Source organism: Brienomyrus brachyistius, chromosome 2, assembly GCF_023856365.1.
Source record: "Brienomyrus brachyistius isolate T26 chromosome 2, BBRACH_0.4, whole genome shotgun sequence".
NCBI lineage: Eukaryota > Metazoa > Chordata > Actinopteri > Osteoglossiformes > Mormyridae > Brienomyrus > Brienomyrus brachyistius.
The window spans coordinates 32,893,529-32,919,911 of NC_064534.1; the positions used below are offsets into that span (position 1 = coordinate 32,893,529).

The window sequence follows — 26,383 nt, forward strand, 5'->3', positions numbered from 1 at the left end:
TGTGATTACGTGACGCTCGGCAGACAAAGCGTATACATAATACTCGTATTGCAAGACCTCGCTCGTTTATCAAGTTAGTTTTACAAATTTTTGCTTGTCTTTCAAAACTCACAAACCAAGTCACTCGCAATCCGAGGCTTTACTGTAACTTGCAATATTTATTTATAGGATGCAAGGGTGTAACTTTAGCTGTAACATTGGGGGGATTGAGGTCTCCACACATTATGGGAGAAACATGATTATTTGGGGGGGCGGGGGGGGGGGTTGGATTAGCTGGTTTTAAGTTATTGGGGGTCTACTACCCCCTCATTCCCCCTGAAATTTACAGCCATGTTAATTTGAGAATCTTATGAATCACACTTACAATGGTTGTGAGGCTTCTGTTTTGAGTCATTAGCCAAATAGGTTTTAGATTTAGAGATTTTTTTTCTGCTCCTCAACATTCACCTTCTGTTTTGAGGACAATATCATAAACTGTGGGAGGGGGAAGACTGTTACTGGACATGAAGTGAAATGCTTTTACGTCATAGCTGCTTCATCTGATCCATGCAACACTGATATTGGCACAAAGAATTTTGTCTATTTTGAAACTTGCGATTGAAATAAAGGAAATGTTTATACTGAAGTTAGTTATATATTTGCAAACAGGGAAAGAAACCCTGTATTTCAATTTCAATTAGCTACGCACCGTTTTAATGAATGTGTTTCTGGCGTCTCACATACGCTTTTTGACAAAACTGAACATTTAGCCCACTTCTTAAAAAAAAAATCATGAAAACATAATCGCGTCTCGGTATTCTGCTAAAAACACTGAGGTACAGTTTCTGGTCCATATTGCCCAGACCACCACCAATGGGACCAAAAGTTCCTTGCATATAAAGATGATTTATGGTAAAAATATCTTCCTTGAATTTAAAGCAGTAGTTGATTACTCGTGTAATCTGTTCATCTTAACTGATTAGTGCCATAAAGTATTTTAATTTCAAAACAGCTTTATCCGAAAGTATGTCATCTTGAAACTGACATTGAAGGACATGATGTACAAGAAAAGTCAGAACGCTTCCTAAATATAGCTGTGGTCATAAGAGCTGTCTGGAAGCACTAACTCCAGTAACATCTGCAATGTCTCTTGGAAGAGGTGACTTGAGTATGTTCACACTGTAATGGAAACTTTAAAATAAAGATATTCAGATCAGTATCGAAGTCGATCCAGAACTATTTGACGAATCAGGCATTGGCCATACGTAACTAATCCACTTCCAATACTTATTTAGTTTTCAGCATTTACTAAAAAGGTGGCTCCTATTTCGTGTTAAATGTATTTGCACAATCAATCAATCGCACAACAGCTCTTTCCCATTTTAGATGCGTTTTTTTGCAGCATTCAAACTGAACGCGAATGCTGCCGTTTCTCGCAATATTCTCACACACGATGTTTTAGAATTTGCAAATTAGTCTCAATTCAATTAAATTCGTAACACAAACCAGAATGCTTAACTGTATAATTCTGTGACCTGACATCTAACACGAACCATCACATGACCCTTACAAGTGCTCAAAAGTATTCAAATAATTTCTATAAATCGGAACCGAGTGGTTTTTTGTGTTGTTCTGGTTTCGGAAAAGGAAGTTCAGCTTTCCAACCTGCTCAGTTATTAAGTGACATGAGTGTATTTAACATCTCTGAAATATCTTTCCTCCTGCTTTCTGGCTGATTCTGCCTGACCTAACAAGAAGTGAAGACGGCTGGAGAAGAAAGCAAGCAATGCCTGCTCAACACTTGTCTCCGTTCCCCATGCAGTCTTGCTGAAAGAGCACTTTAACCAGCTCTTGAGTGCTGAGGAGCCACGGACCCTACGAGCTGTAAGGGCAGACATTTTAGGTGGAGATGTTTGATAAGGTAGCTCAGCCAGCTCACAACATGGCCCCGAAGATCTAATCCTCTCGCTCTGCGTTGTCAGAGTGAAATCCATCTGCCAGATGTACCCAAGTCCCCACACTTGCAGAGCTCAGCATAGGGTATGCACGCCAGCCTGGAGGCTGTTCCATGCAAAGAAGCGCTCCTTTAATGTGTTAGGGGAACACAAAAATTTTGGACATGCAGGGCACGAGGGACGTTCTTCAAACTGGGGGGGGGGGGGGGTGCAATGGATGAAATGTGAACTGCAGGCTAAGCTTGACAAGGGGCGTGAAAACTCACAGTATGTCCAAGGTTCCGTCATTTCCCAAGCTTGGCACACATCTACAGTTGACTTCAGCCCAAGGGGTAACAGAAGCAGTAAACATGGCTGCATGACCCAGTCGCCTGGAAACTACAGCCAGCCCAAGCCCCCCTCCCAATCTTCCAACATTTGTTAACTGTTATCTAGTCCATAATACAATTACTCGCACCTCCATTAAGGCCTGCCAGCAGCAGATGCTCTGGCTGAAAGGAAGGTTTTGTACAAGCCCTCAATAAGCCGATTATGGGTTTTGTTCACAAGTTGTCTTTCTCCACGGGTACCACTATGGCAAGCAGCTCTCATTTCAGATCTAACATTTCTTAGTCAGCTTCCCCCTTCCCCCTCCCCCAAGAAGAGAAACATCATGGAACCCTGCGAGCGTTTATGAAGGACACAAGAACTCGATGCCTCCTCCCCCTCCAAAAAAGTGATTATCTTTTGCAAGAGTGATTTAAAGATTACATCATACCCTCGCAGAGATGAGGATCAATATTAAATACTCCCTAGTTGCTGGTATCATATTTAAGAAAGAGGTCGGTGATTTTATTTGCTAAAACACAAAGACAGTGGAGCTCAGGGGAATAGCCAATCAGAACTTTGTAATTTGCTGCAGGACCTCAGCTTACCTCATGTTTCGGTCTACTAGAAATAATACATATATCAAAAGTGCCCGAGTATGAACTAATCAATATCCATGGAATACATTCGAAATATACACAGTATCATGCTCACCGTAAACCCACTTTCTTTGGTGGTATCAAACTTGGCTCAGCTAAGCTACATATTTCACACTAAGCTCAGTGTCAGTAGGAGTTGGGGCCTGCCTGTCTACGCATCTGCTCCTCATGCTGGAGGGGCATCGATAACTTCATGGCAACCGCGACAACCCCCGTCCCCTTCTCTTTTACGGCACAGTGTGCATAACCTGTCAGAATTCTCTCCCATTGGCGTCTACAATGTACCGCCTCTCGCCCCCACAAAAAGACACGCGAGGTTCACATTAGCATATGCCCCCGATGGTGCTTTGACTGGTCTTACATACTATCCGGGGAGCTGATCCAGCAGCTTCCCCTGAAGCTGTCTGAACAGGGCAGTCCCAATCCAGCGTTTCCCCTCGCTGCTTTGTGCACCACATTACCATTCTATAACCGCTGCACATCACACAAACAAGCAAACAATCATTGCTGCCTTTTGACCAAGCTGCTGTAAATAATTCTAAAAGGCACTATATTGTTCGCTGAATATTTCCTGTGAAGAGGCTACATTTAGTGTCTCGAACAATCATTTCAATATCCAGAAATGGAAGATGAAAGTCAGTCCGGTAACACGGCAGGTTTGCAAAATGATACCGCCAAGTTAGAAACTGGTTGCTAATCTCTTTAGTTGACAGCTTAATTATTAAATGTAAATGTAATAAGAAGCATTATAAATCCATCCATTCATCTTCTACAATAACTTAAAACTGAGTTGCAGAGAGAGAGCCAAGAGCCAGACTGAGGAAGCACGTTACAGGATAAGCCATGGATGGAGTCCATTACGGGACCCAAAAACACTCACTACTTTAGGATCACCAATTCCAACCAACAATATATTCTTGGACTGTGTGAGGAATCTAAAGGAAACCCAATGCAATTATGGGAAGAACATATACAAGTAATGCAATGCAATGCAATGCAAATTGTATTAATCCTTTAACACTTTTTGTTGAAAGCCATTACCTAAAAATTATTCTTAACTTCTAGCTGCTTCTGGGACATTTTCCCTTGTCGAAAGGGAACCATAATTACTTAGAGTACTACCACAAACAAGGGGCAAAGCATGTTTTGTTATTAGATGAAGTCTTTAGCCTGTAGAGCACAAAGCAGCAGGTGGCCTCCAGCACACACATCAGAGGATGGGCGCTAGTCTTCATTCCCACCTGCCATGGGTGGCACGCAGTTGGCATGTCTTCAGAATGAGATTAACTGCATTTACTACCAAATCTAAACACACTGCACTGTATTCTTTTAAACCGGCAGACAAATGATTGATTACGGTTGCTTTAATTAAAAACCGATGTTAATGTATCCATCTCCCATAAGCTCACTAATGCAGGCTGCGAGCCTTAAGCCAATGGCAGGAACGTGTATAAGGTACAGTATAGCAGACAGACACACCCACATAGTGGGAAAGCAGCAGTAATTGAGACACCAATCCATGCTGTCTCTTTAAAGCAACCCACCTGACACCTAAAGGTCAATTAGAGTTTATAATATCCAAGGTTCCAGATGTCAGCAACCAATTTGTTATAAGGAAAACAATTAAGGATAAAAAAAAAAATAAAAAATCTCACAAAATTATGGACAGCACATGCATTCTTCAAAAGTTGAAAAGTTCTTTAATTCCCTTTTTCAAATTTCACTGACTGCCCTCACAAAATTCTACATTTTCAGGGGATTTGTTTTTTTGTTTCTGTCGACCAAGGATGAAGCATTCTCCTAAAGTGGACAGAATAGCTTCAAAAACTTGTTCAAAGTTAAATGGTGAAGATCAAATCATATTATAGTGTATAGTCAAGAAACATAAGCAATCATCTAAATAAAAACTGTCTTGCGAATTATGTCTGGTAACAGAACAATGGAGGACAGCTTACTCTGTGGGCTTACAGTCTGAACAATTGGTCCATAATAAATGTGTACCACCTAGCAAAAGTTTTTGTATACAATCTGGAAACCCTTTTTGCTTTATATGACTTTTTTCTACAAACCCTTAAAAATAAAAAATACTTCGCACAAAAGGACTACAAAAGTAGTGTTCACAAACACAAAGCCAAATACAAGTCTTGGATACCATAAAATTAGCCACAATTGCATTGTTAGCAAGCGTGAAGCATTTGGTCTTAATAGGATTTCACCCAACATCCCAGCTCCTCTGCAGCGATTCTCAGAGAAGTAAGGTGTTTATACGTTGCTCTCGTTTGACTGTTTGGTCCAACTCATCCCAGCACAAGTTCTTTAGTAATCAGAATCTGCATTCTGGGTTATTAGTTTGAGTTGCCCTTCGCTTTCCTTTCTTCCATAATCCTGATGTAACAGCATGACCTTTGAAGTATGCTACACTATATGGACAAAGGTATTGCGACACGCCTCTTAACCACTGAATTCAGGTGTATAAAAATCAAGCACTTAGCCACGCAGTCAGGTTTACAGACATTTGTGAAAGAATGGGTCATTCTGAAGAGCTCAGTGAATTCAAGCGTGGTACTGTCATAGCATGCCACCTTCGCAATAAGTCAGCTTGTAAAATTTCTTCCCTGCTAGAAATTCCACAGTCAACTATAAGCGGTACTATTGCAAAGTGAAAGCGTTTAGGAACAACAGAAACTCAGCCTTGAAGTAGCAGACTATGTAAAACAGAGTGAGGTCGCAGAGTGCTGAGGCGTGTAGTGCATAAAAGTTGCCAATGCTGTGTTGGCTCAGTTACTGCAGAGTTCCAAACTTCCTCTGGCATTGACCCCAGCACAAAAACTGAGAGCCGGGAGCTTCATGGAATGGGCTTCCATGGCCAAGCAGTCCCATGCAAGCCTCACATCACCAAGCGCAATGCCAAGCGTCGGATGGAGTGGTGGAAAGCAGGCCACCACTAAACACTGGAGCAGTGGAAATGTGTTCTATGGAGTGACGAATCAGACTTCTGTCTGGCAGTTTGATGGACGGGTCTGAGTTTGGCAGATGCCAGGAGAACTTTCCTTGCCTGCCTGCCTTGTAGCAACTGTAAAGTTTGGAGGAGGCGGGATAATGGTTTGGGACTGTTTTTCAGAGGATCGGTAAGGCCCCTTAGTTCCAAGGAAGGGAACTATTAATGCTTCAGCATACCAAGACATTTTGGACAATTCTATGTTTCAAACTTCATGAGAATTGTTTAGGGTAGACTGTTTTCTGTTCCAGCATGACTGTGCCCCAGTGCACAAAGTAAGGTCCATTAAGACATGGTTGAGTGGAAGCAGGTTTGGTCATTTGGTTGGTTGGTTTGGTGTGGAAGACCTTGACCAGCCCACACAGAGCCCTGACCTCAACCCTATCAAACAGCTTTGGGGATGAACTAGAATGGAGATCATGAGTCAGGCCTTCATGTCCAATATCAGCACCTGACCTCACAAATGCACTTCTGGACGAATGGGCAAAAATTCTCACAGACACTCCAAAATCTCGTGGAAAGCCTTCACAGAGTGGCAGCTATTGCAGCTACAAAGAGGAGACCAACTCCATATTGATGTCTATGGATTTATGGATGTAAAAGTTCCTGTAGGTGGAATGGCCAGGTGTCCCAATACTGTTGTCCATATGATAGCCATGTTTTCATCAGATGTGGCAAATATTACCAGCTGTATCACTAGCGAAGTGACTCCAGACCATGACACCGTCTCCTCCATGCTTGACAAAGGGAGCCTCACACACTCACCCTCTCTGCATTTTAGTAAAATATGTGGTTGGATCCAAATATTTCAAATTCCCACTCCTGTTGATAGATAAGTATGTACAGTTTACATCATAGATAATTGTAAAGTCAAGCAAGTATGCTTACATTCAGCCGGTGCGTTTGGCATTTACCTTTTCTTTTAGGTAACACAAGCAGCAGTAACCAGATATCCAGAACAAACACTTTCCACTGGTCTGTTACTGCTATTCACCATAATAGACACTCAGATGCATTCCACCCCACCCAGTATCACTACGGGGAAGTATCTACACTAATGGTAGAAGCTGAGACCTACTGGTAAATAAACAAAGTGGCGGCATAACAGATAACAGAAAAGCATTTAAATCCCAATATATATCATCATTTGAATACTGAAGATGGAAAAAAAAAACATCTGAAATATAAAGCTTACGCTTCAATAAACAGCATAAAAAAGAGCAAAAAAATTTTATTAAAACAATATTCCCAAATTTCAGCAACCTTAGCTAATGGGACAAATGTTATACAATTGTATACAACATATTACAGCCAAAAATTATACTCAATGCATAATAAATGCAAAGTGTTGTAACCAATTTACATTTCTTACGTGAAATTAATTCTGTAGCATAATTTATGGTATATTCTTAGAAAACTATTTTTAAAAAGAAACCACAAATACACCTAGAATAATTGTTTCTTTAGAGAAGAAGTTTGCTATTAAAAACAGAGTATTTCTATACGACAAGTTCCATGAAAATTCAGTACAATGTCTCTTTCCAACCATTTCAGAAAAGCCATCTAAACAAATCAATAAAAAAGTAAATAGATACTGGGGGAAGTTGAGCAGTTGTGTTAAATTCTGCTGACGTATAGCCAGGCAACTTATCCAAAAAAAGTGAAACAGGACAAACAGAGGTCTTCAGCTGTTGGTTACTGTATCTACCATTAACTCCTCAGAGTTCATTATAATGAAGAGCAGCATTGTCCACCGCAACCAATCCTCTCAATCCATCAAATGTATTTATTTTTTAAAACCTTTACCAAAGGGAGTGGACTGTGAAAGTATGTTCTGACTGAAGTCAGATGGAGTATCAAATTTAAACAGCTATGTAATGTTACAGAGAATGTGTTTTCCCCCAAACACATCTATGGACTGCAATAATCTGCCGTCAGACTGATCTTATCTTGATAGTGCATCTTAAAGAATTCTTGCCACAGATTTCTCTTTAATTCAAGTGAACTGTTGCTTATGTTAGACATTTTCAATGTGCTGAAAGGCTACACAAAATGGAATGAACACTTCTGAATTTTTTTTCCTGATCTCCTCGATCAGGATGGGATTGACTGGACTTTCCAAAGGAAACAGGGCTTACAATTAAATCCACCAAGGTTTTGAGCTTAGTACAGAAACAATCCAAACTGAATAAAATAATATTTACTTACACATATAAAAATGCACTTGCTGTAGATCCCTACCTCAATAAACCTCAGTAGCCAGAGGTAACACACAAGCATCTGTTGATGTTTCCTGCATACACACATGCGGCAGCTATGCCCAAACAGCCAACTGTTGCTGAAAAATACACAACTTGATTTAAAAATCCAGCTTAAGAACTGTGGTTGTCATTTTCAAAATCAGTTTAACAGCTAATGGAATGAATGAATATTCTGAAATAGTCGATCTGGTTGCTACTGCAGATCACAAAACACCTACACTGTCCAATACAAGGCTCATGCATTTCAATTCTTTATTCTCTTTCAATTATTTTTTTGCCTCTAAGGAATTTAAATGTTAAAAGACCTGATAGCAACACAATGGTCTTGGGGGGGGGGGGGGGGGGGGGGGGCATCCAATGCCGCCTTCAATTCTTTAAAATTTGTTCCAGGAAGCACATGCCAACAAAACTAGGACAGCCATGAAGCAAATAACAGGAAATACTTCTAAAAACACGCCGATGCCCTCTTGATGGCAGCTCCTCTGCTACATGACCTTCACTGATGTCACTCAGTGAAGAATACACAAGGACTTGGGCCTGGAATCCTGGCTGGATTCAGGACACTGCTTTAGATACCGGGTTATATTTAACTTGTGTGGCCATATTTTCCTCTGTGTGGAATTTGGAGAGAATGCTACAAAGCGCTGTGGTGGAAACCGCCACGATTCAAGACGTTACACAACCACCTCGCCGTGGCAGCTGCGACACGCCCAAGAGAGGATCGAGGGGCATCTTGTTCCGTCAATAGGGATGGGACCACATACAAGGTATGTTTAACGTGACGAAAGGGTGCAACAGAGAAGACAGATAAAGGACTAAGAGCAATCAGATTTGCGACACACACGTTACGCACGGTGACGATAGGAAAGACTAAGCCAAGCTGGATTCAGAGATTCCATTGGTGGAGCCTTGAGGTTCTGTTAATCCAACAAAGAGGGAAAAAATATGTAATTTGCTCTTTGATGTCTGGGCACCAACTCTGAAAGCGGCAGCATAAAAGCCCACACCAGGCCTGACAGATGGCTACCTGGCATTAACCAGACAGGCTTTAATACTTCTTATTGTCCGCTACACTCCACACAGCTCTGCTGAATATATTAAGCACATTGATGATATCCTATAAGAGAAGACTGGGCTTTTTCCCTTGCATGCTCCCCCCCCCCCCCCCCACCTCCCATCAAGGACAATGGTTGATTTCAGGCATGGATGAATGGAGCAACAGTACGCCAGAGCACAGTGCGGCCCAGAAGGCTTTCAGTCGCTCACCAGATATGTACTCCTCTTTTTACTCAGGATGTTGCGATGAAAGGCAATGATGACACAATCAGTTTCAGCAATGCTCCAAACATATCCAGCATTACACATGTACAAGACTGCATCATGCTCCTCAAACAGAACCTCTTTAAAATTAAGAATAGCGTGACTATAGAGGTCTACATTTATTACTTACAAATATTGCAACATTTGAATCGCTCTTAATTGCGCAGACCTCTCATGACTTTTTTTTTTTACTGCCTATAGAACGTGAACAGTCATCTTACCCACATGTCAAGACAACCCTCTATGATTCCAGGAGCGTGAGCCAAAGAAGATTCCATGCACTTAAGCTCCATAGTGCATGATCAAGCTTACAACTCCATGTACAGAAGGTATTGCTCAACCACCAACCCCACCCCCACCCCCCTGCTCCGTTTAGCTTGAGAGGAGACATCTCGCATGTCACAGCAAAGGCAGCCAAAGTGTCGGCACTGCAGAAAAGCACCCTCCATTTCACTGCGCTAGCTGCCATCTCGGAACGGAACTGTGACACCACCATTTCATGGGTCTCAGGTCTCCACTGCCCACTCGCTCAGGGGATGCTGCCTGCCTCACAGCGAAACCTTGGGGGGGGGGGGGGGGGAAATAATTCTGATGGAAACATGAGCTAATTTCTTTTCTTTTTTGTGTTCCGTCATCCTATTAAAATCCTGAGAGGACGGTGTTGGAGATCCTTGCTGATTAGTCAGAGACGCGTCTCAAGCTATAGCAACAAAACAAAACACGTCGATACAACGGCAGACATGAAAATACGAGCCCATTTCCTTTCTTGTTTTCGACTGTCACAAACAAAAGGTCAAAAAGCAGAAATGAAATTGGATGAGGCAGATGGCCACTGATCTTCTTCAGAGGTTCAGATCTGCTCCGGGAAACAAGGTACCCAAGCTTCTCCAATACATTACTGAGAATTTTTTTAAAAAGAAAACATTTACGTAACAAATCAAGAAATGAAAGGCTACTGTATGATAGGTTTGCCCTGAGAAGTTATCATACCGGGCTTTAACAACAATTTTCAGGACGTTTCAAAGACAGCATCAGTTACCTTTCCAATCCTCTTCACCAACACATTAAACAAACAATAAATATTAAATGAAGCTAACAAGCTAACTTGCAGGTTGCGGATCATATAACTTCAGCACAAAAAGTAGGCCATCTGTCAAAAGTTGAAGCTGAAACGGAAAAATGGATCTTACAGGATAACCACCAAAAAAGAAGAATCAAAAAACAACTGAGGGGGCTTCAGAAGGGTCAAAGCGAATCCCAGATGCACGGACAACAGAAAAGCACTACTGTAATTATTTGTGATTTCGCAGTGTTTTGTTAAATTTCATCGTCATAATCCAATGACAATATTTAAAAATACCAAATATGCATGCACAAAAATTTGAGGGTATATTTTTCCCCCACATGACTGGATACATAAAACGGCATCTAAAAAGGCATTACTGCTGCATATTTTACCAAAATTAAAAATATGAAAGACGTTACAAGGTATATGGTGTTCGGACCAACTAAACATTATACAGATTTACATAAAGGTTTTAGAAGAGTGGGCAGCATGAATACTGCAGTAATTATATCCATTGTTCTCTCTGCGTAGAGAACATGGACCCAAAAACACATAGACCTTCACCAGAATAAATTCTTGCAAATTCCAAACCTACTGAAAAACTTCTACCCAGACTGTTGGCTGGCATTCAATACTGAAACAGAGAAGGACATTAAACAGAAAACATACAACCAGGAAGCATGTTCGGACCTTGGAAAAACGCTCTGTGAAATGATCTCATTCCAACCATGTGCAACTCAATTTGGGAACATGTCCAACCACTGAACCATCACATCAGGGCTCTCCACAAAACGACCCTGCATTGTCGTGAGAAATCCAACACTGATTTCGAAGGACACAATTTCAGCTTCTTTTACATGTTGCAATATATTTAAAACTATTTCAGTATGATGACGGCAGAGAACCAGCAGTGATTAAATAATGATGAAATTTTTATTAAATGTGAGAAAATCGTGTACTGTAATTACTTAGCTGGTAAAGACTTGTCTTTGCATATGGACGTGCATGTACTTTAAAGATTTACAATTCTTTGGTGGGGAAAAAAACAACTGGTTCTGCAATGGTAATAGAATTTTTTTCAGTACAATATACTTCATGCATATGTTTGTTTATTGGGGTTGTTTTTTGGAGCGGCACTCCAGTTAATTGTCGCATATTGCCTTCAGTGTTTTAGGAGTGTAACGAGATCTCGTGTCAGCAGATCTCGCGATATTACAACATGACGAGATTTCTCGTTGCAGGAAAATCGGTCTCGCGAAGGCGCTGCAAATCAGCTGCTGCAAGCATGTTAGCGTCTAATGAAAAATTACCATAGTAGATGCCCGGGACACTTAAAACTTTTGTGTGGCAGCATTTTGGGTACCCGGCGGAAAATATAAAAATCGGTGAATGGGTGACAGACGAAACACGAACCATTGTAGGAAGATAATGCCGAACACAGCGGTTAACAATACTACTATGCAAAGCCATTTGCAGCACCATCATAGCTCTTTACTTAAAAGCACTACACCGGTAAAGAAAACATAAAAAATTTTGTTTGTTATTTGTTTTATGTATATTCTATTTTATGTTCAGTTGAGAAATCAAATGGGAGAGAAGCCCGTCGTTTGAGTTTGTAGCGAAGTATTTTATGGTGCTAGATATTTGTTCTGTTCTTTACTGCATATGATGGCGATTATGTAACATGTCGCCATACATCTGCATTATTTAGCATTTTTTGTCTTTCAAATCAATCAAATAAAAGGCTTCTTTCCAGTAATACATTTCCTTTTTGAAGTTTTCCTTAAAATAGTGTTAAAATATCGTCTCGTTCTCGTGAAGCCAATATCGTGTCTCATCTCACGGGCTGAGTATGTCATTACTCCCCTATTTGTCATTGATGTTTGCTACTGGGTTTTTTTTTTGACACAAGAAATGGACGAACTTGAGGGGAGGTCCTGAATTTCAAATGACTGACCACAAGCCCAAGGACTATTACACACTCATATATTACACACACACACACACACACACACACACACACACACACACACACACACACACACACATATATATATACACATATGTGTGTGTGTGTTCAAGCATTAATAGAGACAGAAGTTGAGAAAGCTGTAGCAACATCAGTTGACTACAGGAAATGTGTACCATTGGTCACACTCCACTGTGGTTACAGAGGTACTGCTTTCTGATCTGCTCCCTTGAGGAAGTCTTCACACACGGATACATAAACGGTACACAAAGGCTTGTCAATCGCATCAACAACTGTTTATACATTTAATATAATTAAGCTATAACAGTTGAGAACACTATAGATCAAGTTAAGACTTCATTATCTTGTCTAAAAATGTCTACAATCCCTAAAGCTTATTCTAAGCTTCTCCTCAGACAAATCCATGCCACACATTAATACTGTTGGTGATTACATAGAAGCAGGTCAAACACACAGAACATTGCATATCTCACATTTAGGATTTTAGTGTCATTGCAACAATGAAGCAGAAATACAAAAATAAAAAGGAAGCCTTTTCTGGAAGCCTCTAAGCATTTTTTTAAAGATGTCAGATGACTGATAGTCAGTTGCCATGAAGTATGAAGCTCTTTGTGTAACAACCAACTGTTACTCAAGAGCTTCTGGACATTTTACAGAATCTAATGTTGTAAGTATTTTGATTTTCTACCATTTCCTCCACCTCGCACCAATAAATGCTTAAATTTACCACTCAGCAGGATAACTAAGGAAGGGGATGGAACAGAACCAGTTTACTTTACAGAAAGAAAGATCCTATAATGACAACTTCTTTCTCTGGAATACTTTTCCATCCGCACAGAAATCTCATGCCAACATATTCAGGCCTTGAGACAATAGCTGGCTCTCACATCTTGATGAACCGGTTCCACAGGGTGCCGGACTTTGGAGATACAGAAACTAAGTGAAGCTAAACCTATCTTCAGGGTGGATCTCATGCAAGTTCTTGTCCTTGTTGAGTACTGCACTCCCTGGCAGCTCATACAGTCTTAAGCTAATTTTCAACAATTGTCCTTCTCAGATTTACAGCAGGTCATTTTCTCAGTGTCTTTAAAACCAGCTATACGAGACCAGCATATATTAGCATATTATTTACAGTGCTCTCTTTGTTCACATGAGGAAAACAAAAAACATGAGCTGGGCTTCATTTTCTGACTGAATTCTGATAAAAAGGTAAATATTCTAGCATTGACTGGCTTCTAAACCTTTGTCTTTGGGGGGAGGGGGGGATTCATTATATTTTTCTCTCTTATGGCTTCTGTTTGTGGCTTTATTTACTTAATCTCAAACCCCAACTACCGTCCCACTGGATTGAAATACAGACGTGATTAAGCTCCAAGTAGTAATTTTACAGTCAGCAAGCCATTTATTGGTTCCATAATTATCCCTCTCACCCTTCCCATTTCTGGGAAATAATCAGCCTCTTTCCAGAGATATGAAGATGCCAAATGTTCCAAAATGTCTTGGTACTTCATTGGAGTTACATCTCCATACATCTTAACAAGGACTCCCCATGGATGACAATGGGGGTGAATCCAAAATCCCCAAAATGCTAGCTAGCTCTCGAGATTTCCAGCTGTTGGACACACATTCAACAAAATCCCTTGGAGGTGCTTTGGTTTCTAAAGCCATCTGCCCTCATGTTATGGCAACAAGTACCTTGCTTGGTAGCAACGTCTACTCTTGCCATTAAGTTAATAAAAACTAAGGCAAAAGTGAGACTGAGGTTTGATAGCCATTTAATCTATGAATATCAAAATTCTCAACATCCAATTCTTAAAATATGCGACCTCCTTATACAAGATGTTCACGATCTGACTCAAATCTCAATCTGGGTTGCAGTTTGACAATTGATCAAAAATTTAACCGCCTACAGACACTCCTCTGCTTACGAACTTTCAATGAAAGTTCTTTCAACTTTCAATTTCAAGAATGAAGAGGACTGTGAATCCAAATTGTGTTCACTTGGCTCTCGTTTCCTGTCAGTTCCACCTAGTACGACTTCTGGCCGCTACTCCCGCCGTGCAGCAGCGTAGTGTGCCGACTCCCAGCATCCTAGTTCTTTGTACTTGCATATACCCTTAAAATGATGTTGAATAATGACTTACGAACATTAAGTTACGAACATATTTCGTTCGCAAGTAGAGGAGCGTCTGTTTTTTTCCCCCCAATTTCTTTCTAGTGACTGATGTGCCTAAATGGGAATCACCAATTGAACAGTTCAAAAACTGCATGTCTCATAGTTCCTTAGGCTTATACACAAAGTATTTGCTATTTCAAAATACTAAATTTTATTGCTTCAAAAGGTAAGAAACGAAAACACTTCTACTGCAGATTTTAAAAGTAATACTTTTGCAAAAATAGCATTACGAAGAAGACATGCAGGAAATTTTGGCATAAATTCCTGTGTTGGACCATACCTGTATGTGCAAACTGCTGGGCTGAAAGCATGTCAGACTGGCCAGGCTCTGGAGCCAGACCGAACCATGCTAGACTCCACCCTCAACTATGTTAAAGTGATATGATTGGCTAATGAATGAGTACAACCCAGACCCGATTTGTCGTGCTGCTAAAGTAAATCCATGTTTAGAATAAATCATGATTTTCATTTTTACACATCGTTCTAAAGCAAAAACTCTATTGGATAAAATCGATTTCTCTCTCAGCTTACGTGAATGTACAATTAAAAAAATTATTATGCCAGTAACAGCACAAACTCAGTGTTAAAAAGTCAAAATGTGTGCAGTCATGCTTCTCTTAGTTATGGGAGAGCAGTCAGTGATACTATTGTTCGACCAAATTATTTGCTGTCTTATTGTTTTTACTTTAATAAAAACTGTAAAATTTTAATGCTTGACAGAACGCTGAATAATTTAAGACATGACGCTACATGCCGTACGCGGGCTCGCCATACTCGCTTTCAACGAGTCAGAGTCACAAACTATTACAGACAACTTCACTCTTGATTAACCTTTCCTATAAAATCAAATGCTTCAGAACAAGGGTCTTAAATTCGACTACCTCTGCCATCCATCTATTATGCATGATAGCCATGGATGCTTTTCAGAGCAATCAGAACCGTCGGTACAATGACGATTCTATAGCCTTTTCCCTGAAAACCAGCCTCATTGGGTGAGATTGTGCTAAAGAACTGGAACAACTGCTTTTTAAAATCAACATACTTGTTGAAAGCTTGAGAGAGAGTAAAATCACCACTGTACAAACTATGTAATAACTATTATTAGGATCCCAAACACCAACAGTGCTGGATCCTAATTGTTTATCATCATCATCTTTTCGCTTTCATGAGTCCAACTATTAGTACACAATGAATTGCTTAAAAATCAAAACTGCAATAGGGACCCGTGCAATTATCTAACCAGAAAAATGTTGCGCTTCATTACCGGTAATGTCATGCCCGGCTCGTCCGCTCCTCGTGTGTGCCATGCCCCCTGATTACCCACGTGTGCTTCCCTGATCGTCTCCAGCTTTGTCCGATTCCCTCGATTAGTCTCGTCTTACTTAAGTCCTGGTCTGACCCGTTTCCCCTGTCCGTCATTGTGGTTTGTTGTGGATCTTCCGTGGTGTGGTGTGGTCCTGCCTGATGTTCCTTCGTCCCTCTTCCCTGAATAAACCCAGAGTTTACCCCGATCTCGACCTGTCTGCCTGCTCCTTGCACGCCTGCCCGCACGATCGCCACTCGCTTCTGCCGTGATCATGACATAATACACGTATTGTGCCTCCAATTGTCGCATGATAATATGGAGCTTTGCCTGAAGCCTACTACACATGACCGATACACACATGCGTTTTGAACTAAATGATGTGCGTGTGGTTTTGGAGACGACAAAAGGCTAAATCTGGCATTTTCTTAACACTAATATGAATAGGAGGAGATGGAAAAGAGTCCTCTTCTGTAATTTCGCTAGTACTCTGGATTTAAATGTAGCAACAGCACTCGGATGAAGGTACTGCAAGGCAAAAAGTGAATACATCACAAGGAAACGACCAACTCACATCAACATCTTAGACAACTCTCAGAACTTCACAAGGAATTTCTTGCAAAAAAAAAAAAGGAAAATGCAAATATAAATGCCCCATCCAAAAGTCTGATAGCAGAAAGCAATTACCGATGCATTTGTGAGGATCACACTGCATGAGAAAATGTTGGAGACATAAGGAATCACAGATGCTGTCACATATTACTTAGCTAAGAACACGGTGCTCATGCATGCCGTCAGCAAAGACTGATTTCAGAAACTGATGATCACACTTGACCAGAGATTGCCGGCGTTCAATAATTCAAGTATTTGTTGCTTTATTAACTTTTGAGTTGGTAAATGAAAACTGGCAAATATCCCCATAAGGTGATCTTTTGTGCTATTATTTGTTTTTAGACTATATAAATGACTTTTAATACTACATGGTACATCTCATAGTTACATATCAGACTTTAAAATCGCAATCACAATGCATGTCAAAATACTCACAATCTGAAATCAAAATTGGTCAGCTCTACCAACTACCCTTAGTGGTGAAGACTGTTCCATATTTATACTTCGGATATCAATATTAACTCTAGTTTCTGACAGAAATGGCCTCCAACATCTAATATCCAGCTAACCTGCCAGAATGTCAGATTACAGCAGAATACAGGTAGTGGACAGAAAAACACAAACCCAACCATATGTCACACAGCAGGCTATTGCCACTGCCTGCACCCAATACGGCATGGAATCAACAGTCTGGACTTGTTGCATCAACAATCTTATTTTGTCCTTGTGCTCTTCATACCTCCCATTGACAACATGTGCCTTGTGGTTTGGAGCAACATCCCACCCCTCTCAGCAGGAATGAAAAACAGCATCATAGGATGCTATGACTCGGGAGGAGTAACATATTGTGATGCATTCGCTGCAGGCCTGTTAATGAACTGAATAGATCTGGGCTAAGCTGGTAAAATACACTATACTCAACATTACCTCCCAAATCTTGCACTTACCTGTACTCGGATGTTAACTACCTTAAACTAAACAAAAAAGAAAAAAAAAATCAGATCTTAATTTCTCACAAATTGTGCATCTTTTGCATGACACACATTGTTTGTCAGATCTTTGGGGAAGATTACGCAAACTGGTTTTACACTTAACTTGGGGGAAAACGCTAACAGACCAAACTTAGCCCAGCCTTGTTCTCAAGAGACTTTTTTTCCCTCTAGTTAATCTCAATGAAACTGGAATATGGGCCAGTGCAACTTAATGTTCCATCATTAGATGGGATATTCAAATATTTATCCACCATACACAATCAGCACAGTCTCAAAATGTCTAGTTTGTTGTTTTAGATGAAACCCCATTAAAGTTCAACCTTTATCCACTTTCATTTTAACAGTAACCCATTAAAACCATTACCCATTTTTAAATTACTGACATAAAAGTGTAAAGGAAAACAGGATTGTAATTGCAGAACTAATATCACTCTCACCGGAGATTAAACTAGCTGAAGTAATTTGATTAGATGAAAATAATGGGTTACAGGTTACAGAGTGCAAATCCATACGCAAAGACAAAGGGCAATTACAAAATAGTCTTTGAGCTATAAGAGATCTTTGGATTCTTATTACTGAAATGTGAAGATAAGGAAATGAGTATAACATACCATAAAACATACTACGGAATACAGTATGAAGAAGAATGAAGAAGTAGAAGTAATATAGCAGGACCTTCTCTAGATCAGGTTCCTTCTAAAAATGGGTGATTGTATAAAGAGGGGAAGCTAGCAAGAAACCAACACCACCTGGGGTTTTCAGAGTAGACCGGTATCTCTATGCAAATAACCACAAATTTGGTGTCTTCAATTACAGGCTGTTGGTGGCAGGTCACTTTGCTCAAGAGAGATCATCAAATCCCTTCTTAATCATACAAGATGGCATGTTAAAATTCATGAAACCATAGGGGAAATTCTGTTATCAGCTGACCAAGGCAGATTTTTTTCCCCCATAAATCCCACAGATATGTTTGGAATATGTCAATAAGCCAGTCCTGGATCTGTGGACCGACTTAACAGGGGAGAGGGCACAGAAGGTCTCTCCATAGCTGGAGTAAGACTTGAACTATTCTGCAAAAAGGAACAGGGAGACAAAACTGAAAAGGTTTCCAACTGTTGAAAACAAAAAAATCCCTACTATACACTTACCAAATGGTGTGAAAAACTAATTATTAACCACTCGTGATGTCAACAATTTGAAACAGATGGTTGTATTGACTTTAGCCTTTATGGCAACAAGACTTGAAATTCGATTAGTTTTGATATCTACCGCAAATACCCAACACACACTGTTGCAGATTCATAATGCACCTAATCTAAGGAAGTGAGATCACTCAATGCGTATTCCATTTAATGTGTAAACATTAGCGCTAATAATTAACATAAGCAGCACCTATGGGGAAAATGTGTGTAGGTAAATGAATGGGGTTTTTGTTTATAACATATACAGTGCTCCACAAATTGCAGAATGAGCTAGAAACACTCTGCAGATTTGAATGAAAGTTGGTCTTACGAACAGAAGAGACTTCTTGGCCCTTTGACTAGCCAGTGCAATATATTCCTTCTCCAAAGATCTGAGACAAATAAATCTCACAAACGGACTATATTCACAGACATACCACTGCAACATTTCATAACCAGAAAACAATTAATCCTGCGTAGGTTTGCTTCTGTAATGCTACTCGATGTCGAGGGACATTAAAACTACACTGGAAAGTCCTTACAGAACAATGATGTCCTCATCCAATATCAAAGACTGGAACTGGAGTCGATCCAGACACTTTAATCAGTATCGGCTACCACATCCCGATCCAAAGCCCGATCTATTTAACCTTTTGCTTGTGCCTAATCTATGTCAGTTGCATAGATTGTATGGGTTCAGTCACACGCTGCAACAAGCCTGAGGCATATGGCTGGAATCTACAAACTATATAGACGTCTGCTCCTTGTAAATTCTTTAAAGTGGGAAACTCAAAAAAAATGCAAGAGCTAATTTGCACTTAATACAACATATTTGTAACCCTATGTGAAAAATCACACGCATCGTTTTTAGCTATATAAAACTTTTCACTGCTGAGCTGCGCTGAAGACTGCTGTCTGACCACCATGAAAGCACCAGTGGCATGATGGGGTACATTCTTGTTCTACTGCATGCAAAAGTTGTGTCAGGAACATTCTGACAGTTAGACCACAAAATAAAGCATCTCTGCAAATAGCTATTTGCTACTGAGGTTCTCAGTAAGCTCTAGCAGTTCAAAAACTTGGTTTCAGTTTAATGACTTGCCTTAATCTCAAAACTGAACACGGCACATCACAATTAAGCAGATTTTTACTACTACAATGACAACAGAAATAGTACCAGTAAGGTGTGTCTGCGACACAAACATTTCACACTCAGTATTTCGCAGCATGATAACTTCCTAACGACAACCAAGGCACATGATGCGTACATCTGCATAGCAACATATTTCTACAACAGTGATCCAACTTGGTTCCACCAGCACCTCTATAATGGAGCCTTCTGTGAACTGGGTTATTAATTTACAGACGTTTCTGTCCTTGCAAGGTGACTTACTTTTTGTGGAACAGTTGGAACCAAGTGCAGAATCAGAATTAGACCAAACCGGCAGAGAGCATACAATATTCTCTCTTTAAAAATAATTAGTTTTACTAAATTTTAAGGATGCCCATAATCGAAAATCTAAATGACACGCAAGACTAAAGGAAAAGTTCACTTTTAAGATTCACCTCAGCTTTGTTTTGGGTTCCTTCATGGATATTTTTTCCAACGTAAACTAAAAGGATGCAAGAGTCTCCGAGGACTCAATTCAGATAAACATTTCTCAAGGAAACAAAAAGCACCAACTAAAGGTGAGCAGTCAAGGCTTTAAAACAAATGCTGGCAAAAAGCTAAACCATTCTTCCTGAAATCAGTAGTTCAAAACTCATTAGCATGCAACAGCATCTAACCACCATTTACTTTTGCCTTAAGCATTTGTGTTACTTGGCAATATCATTCATTTCACTAGTGCCATAACATCACACCATCTGTGCACTGGTTTCACGGCTCTCGTTCCTTAAATGTGGTCCTTGACAGTTTATTTGCCAAGTCCAGCTGCCAGCACAGGTACCCTTGAAAATGACCTTCTTCCGTGGTTTGAACTAGACCAAACTGCTCAATCACAATCAAAACATTCCTGAAGAGCAGCTAGTAAAGACTGCAGGGCATGTATCATGAACATTTTCATGTATAAAAGATCTGATTCTTCCTCTTTGTTTATCTGAATATGGAAATCATATTTATCAGTTTGCAAAAATTGTTGGTGCTTTTCCCAAAAAGATACTGACTGTACTTATACAAGAGTACCAAGGCTAAACACAATGGCATTAAAGGCAACTAGAGACCAAAAAAAAGCAAGCAATAACACTTCCAATTTATATACAAGGGAAAAAAGTATGTCAATCAACAATGGGATGTACTTATGAGACATTTCACAAGCATGGTCCATGTTTTCTGCCACTTTAAACAAAGGTCCTAATTAAATAGGGCTGATTATGCTATTATCTTCTATTGAGGATATCAAGCTTCAGGTCCACATAAAATATGATTAGTCCCATCATTCATTTAATTTTCCTGAAGCTAGGAGCTGCAAATGCAAATTAAACACATTAACTGGCCACGATTACATTTAATTCTATTCTAAAAATAAAAGAAAAAAAACTCATGACATATCTTAATCATCACATACATGCATCAAAACTAAAAATGAGTGAAATCTATCATGGTCAGAATCAAAAGTAAAGCAAAAGGTTAATCAATGAATCAGTCTCAGTCAGAAATTAAGAGATGCAGATCGGTAGACAGTGGAAAATATGCTGTGGATGATTTTAGTTCAGCAAAGACGTCATCGACCACTAATGCAGAGACCATCCCCTCATTGGGTTCTCTAAAGTAGACTTTGGTCAAGCAAGAGACTCTGCAATGCCTCCAGCCTGAGAGGCAGGAACAACACAGCCTCACTATTTGTGAAGCTGCTCATTTTGAATTCATCCATATTTATTATTCAGTTGAATTTATAGATTGAGTCAATTTCAGACGCTTTTACATTTTTTGTTAAATCTTCAACCACTTTGTATACAGTCTTAACCCTCCACAAAGCAGCATCTTCTGCAAACATAAATCATGCTAGAATTTCTGCATTTTCTAATAACATCACCAGTGAAGGAATCTTAAATTCATATACAGACTTTCACATTTTAATGCTAAGATTACATACCGCATATAGACAAAATAAAATATTTGAGTACCCACAATATGTGCCTGTAAGGTTCATGTTGGTTTGTATATTCTATTCACCAGAGTCCAGTTTTGAGAAAGGTTGCCAATACCCTACATAAGATCTTGAAAGCTCTAAGATGACAGCTGCCACTATCCCCAAGAAAGATGAATATGTATATGCCTAATATAATATCTTGCGATTCATAAGAGGCAAACCCACGTGTTGAGTGCAGTACAAAATACTCAAAATAATGACTGGCAGAGCTGCAGAACATGTTCAGTGTTTCAGACCACACACAGTGTGGGCTTCAAGGTCATGTGTTTATGGCAGGAGCTGAACAATAGTAAACAAAGGAGATGTTTGAATGACAAGGAAACCAGCAGATGGAACCAAAATTAAAATAAGATGTGAACAGAGAAGGTTCACATTGCCAGGACGCACTAAAAATGTTCTGGGTACAATGGCATCCCAAAAACACTCATTTAGTGATTTTTAGGAAGAGTCAAAATGGTTCCTCTGACCTTGTGAAAGCTTTGACGCATGCAAATCAATCATGTTCACAGAATCCTGCCTCTGGAGCTCTTGAATAAATAAATCAGAAAGCCACTGCATACGATTTTAAAACAAGATGTTAGAAGAGGGAAATTACTCAGGATTGAAGAACCTGGCTTCCAATTAAAGGAACCTCCATTTTGATCCTCTCCAGCCAGAAGGCTGCTGCAGACTCTGCTCTCCTTACCGGCAGGATCTCACTGAAGTCAGCCATAATGCAGAAGTCCCTCAATGCCCAGAGGACTTTGCCCCAATGACGACATAATATTGTAGATCCAGATGCATTAGGCTTAACTCTTTTTCCCCTCATTCAGTAAGCAGTAAAAAGGACTCCCAATTTCTCCCAGGTCATTCAGAATACAAACATCATTCTCCTCCATAAATAAAATAAAAACTGAAAAAAAAGTCAATTTTCACTTCCAAACAACTACTACATTCAGTTATAAATCTACATATATTACATCGCATTTATGTAGTCAAAAAAATACATGGAGATCCACTGTAATCAACACCAGCTCAACCATAATCAGGTAATGGAGTTGGTTAAGCTGTAATTTCAATTGAGTTCTCCATAAGCACACTGTTCTATCAAAAATTCCACACACCATAACTAAATCCCCAACTATGCATAAAGCCCAAACCAACCATGAGCAATGGCCATTCCAATAAATATTGCAAAATAAAAAATATTGTTTTTCCCCTTACCAATTCCATCTGAATAGTATTTGGCAAGAACAGCCAAAATAACCATTCCATACATGCTCTGGTCTTTATTTTCATGTAGACCTGAATGGAATGCTGGCTGTCTGGCTTTTCTAAAGTCACCAATGCTGACGATGTTCTATATCAATTGACTTCTAAAATACGTGCTTGAGAAATTCGTTAAATAAGCTGGTGAACTTTCAGTCTTGAAGATGGTAGTTCTCCCAGCTCCTGAAGAACCCACGGTTGAATGTTAATCACCTGTAGGTCCTACCACCACCGCACTGGTAAGCATTAACATTCCTGTCTCATCGCGTCTCCTCTCACACCAAACTGTCTGCTAACCCCTTTCACTTTGGAAGCCCTTACTGCCCTCCATTTTCTTGTGAAGTCCATAGCAATTGGGAAGAAAACTTATACATGACAGGTCCACACCAGCAGGGAAAAAAAAGATCTCGCAACACTCAGTGTCCTATTACTCCTGACTATGCTCAGTCTGTATCACTAATATCCAGCTAAACGAGAACATCGACATGAATCCTTGTATGAGATATTCCCCCTAGTCCTTGTTCCTAAAAGACCGAGGCGCCATCCTCCATTTTATGGTAAAGCCCACAATGACATACCTGACTTCATGGCACTGACAACACAGCCCCTTCCAAAACCTCAGCCTTGCTGCCGCGACAGTGTGCGGCTGACCGGGAGACAAAAAGAAGGAAGTCTAAGTGCAATCTCAAAAGCAAAAAGACAGAAACATCCCACAAAACTAGGAGCTCTAGCTCGCCCTGAAAGAGGGAAAAAATCCACACGTTTAGGTCTGTAGCTTGAGAAGCCAGTAAAAAAAAACCTGGACGGAGCTTCTCCGCTTATGTCTGGACATGGACCAGCGGCGAAGCCGTACTGTCACTAATGGAGGCTCAGGACGTTTAGCTGGTGCTGCTCGGAGAGGAGACCTAACAGTGCAATGGCTTCTCCGCTCAATCAGTCAGCGGCAGCTAGACGGGCGAAACCGAGATCCCGAAACATATCTGCTCAATTTAATCAACTGTCCCACTGCTGGATCATGCAGCGCTGCCTCCAATGGAGACCATCATAAGTAGTTAGCTTTTAGCTTTCGACTTCCAAAAATACGTAGTTAGCTTGCAAGCTACCGAGCTAGAAATTTACAAAAAAAGGTTGGAAGGAAATATAAAGCTGCGATAAGACTGGCATTAAATGATTGGGTTCCAAGAATCGCTTTATCGGTGTATTTCTCATTTGCTCTCAGTCCCTCAAGTCACCAAGACTGGTCTTAACTAAGAAAAGGAAAGAAAGGAAAAACACTTGACTCTTTTCAGCCTAGTAAAGAGACGCTCTCCAGATTTTTCCCTGTCCACCACCACGTCTTGGTCATGACTCATTAACAAAAACTATGATCATATCAGTTCGCGATCGTCTTTTACTCACGGGCTCGTCCAGAGAAAATGCTTCTGCTAAAAGTTGTCCTGTGTCTCATGCGTGTGCCTGGGCTACTGAATGATCGCCATCTTTCCTGCTTCTCCTTTGCTGCAGCTGCAGATGACCTGAGATCCGTCTGTGTCTGAATAATGAGCAACCACAGAGACAAGAAGACAATCTGCAAGCAAGCACAAAGAAGTTTTGGAGACTACTAAGCACCAGGGGGTGCGCAAGAGTTTGCAATGATGGGAGAGAATGGCCATCGTGGTGCACCCGAAAGACTCATAAATCTCAGTCATACCCATTTAGATAGAAAATCCATATGACTGGATTGATTGTGGCAGCTACCAAAGAGCGTTCCAATTGTTTTACTTAAAATATTAGTCATGGTACCATTCGCTTGAATGGCCATTTTTAAATACTGTCGCGTCGCTGCAGTTTCAATGGCTGTGCAACGCCTTACACTTTGTTGAATTACTGATTGGCCAGGTGCACGCCAGTGAAAGCACTTATTTATATATTTATTCGAGCATGCAAATGGGTGTTTTCTAAGCCTGCAACTTTGCCGTAGATTAAAGCAGTTTGGTGTGGCTAGATTTCTGGAGAATGGAATTGATTTTGCTTTGTGACTGATTTTTTTTTCTTGCTTTTTTCCCCCCAAATAAGGCAGTGTAGTCCAGAATGAAGTATACTGTTACATGCGTTTTTAAACTCTTTGACCGTTATCTGTTGCATTTATCCAGAACAGCATCAACTGCATTTCATCTTAAGAGAAGGCTGTAGACATAATGAACCAAAGGATCAAAATCTAACATGATATAAATGTTATTAAGTGGGATTCTCTAATTACCTGGATATTACCTAATCAATTTAACATCATGTGAATACTACAACTTTGCACAATTTGTTTGGTAACTGGTATGAAGTAGTATAAAGATAGTAATGTGCTATAGCTTTAACATATTATCTACAGTGACCATTAAACACAGACCTCCTGGGAGGTCCTGAATTAGATGACACGTCAAGCAGAATGCCTCTTTACCTCTGGACCTTAATGCATATGTAATGCGTGTGCTTTAGATAGGTTATGCATACAAATTAATCAGCTCACATAAATATTCTGTAGTTTAAAGCATATTAAATTCAATTTTCATTAGTTCATGCTTGAAATTTTGTTTAGAACTTTTGGTAACGCTTTACTTGTCGGGACACAAATACTTAGTAATAGCTTAGTTACTACTAAAGTACAAATTATGAACAAATCATGGACAAATATAGTTGCTACTTAAGAAAAGATGCATCACGATTTATTAATGATGAACAAACATGAAATCACTATTTCACTTGTATTGTTCATTACTCGTTCCTTCACTAGTTCCTACAGTAGGTTATAATGGTTTACAGAATTAACAGTAACAAATATAGTAACTGCTTGGGATGAAAGAACCATCGTGTTTCATTAATTATGAACTATATATGAGATATATCTGCTATCAGTATTTCCCGTGTTATCCCGTTGTCCCTTAAGTAGTTCCTTTAGTAGTTCACAAAGGTTTACAGAATGAACAGATATAGTAAATATTGTAACTGCTTGAGCTGAACTGCATCATGGTTCATTAATGATGAAATAACATTAGATCAGTATGTAACTATGATTTAGCTTGTGGTTAATCAATACATAAGTAATACCATAATGCTATATTATTTGCGCCCCATCAAGTAAAGTGTTATAGATCCGTTTACAGGTGTTGTTTCAGCTGACTTAATAGTGATTGCATAGGCATTGAAAAGTGCTA

The 26,383-nt window shown here is 39.9% G+C and overlaps 1 protein-coding gene and 1 long non-coding RNA gene across 6 annotated transcripts in view; one reads left to right on the forward strand and one right to left on the reverse strand.

The window, feature by feature from the left end:
- Positions 1-25,037, reverse strand: part of LOC125709881 (zinc finger protein 462-like) — a 46,274-nt gene extending 21,237 nt beyond the window's left edge. Inside the window, exon 1 of one of the 5 annotated variants that reach the window (XM_048978848.1) lies at positions 24,597-25,035. The gene's annotated coding sequence lies outside the window, so the exon portion shown is untranslated. Of the gene's footprint in view, positions 1-9,699; positions 9,816-23,776; positions 24,500-24,596 lie in introns of those variants that run through there. The other 4 variants (XM_048978875.1, XM_048978857.1, XM_048978867.1 and 1 more) reach the window with 4 other exon arrangements.
- LOC125710046 (uncharacterized) lies at positions 8,551-12,303 on the forward strand. The gene is made up of 2 exons (XR_007382903.1): positions 8,551-8,925; positions 9,680-12,303. It is a non-coding gene; the product is annotated as an uncharacterized LOC125710046 (long non-coding RNA).
- Positions 25,038-26,383: the final 1,346 nt, after the last annotated feature.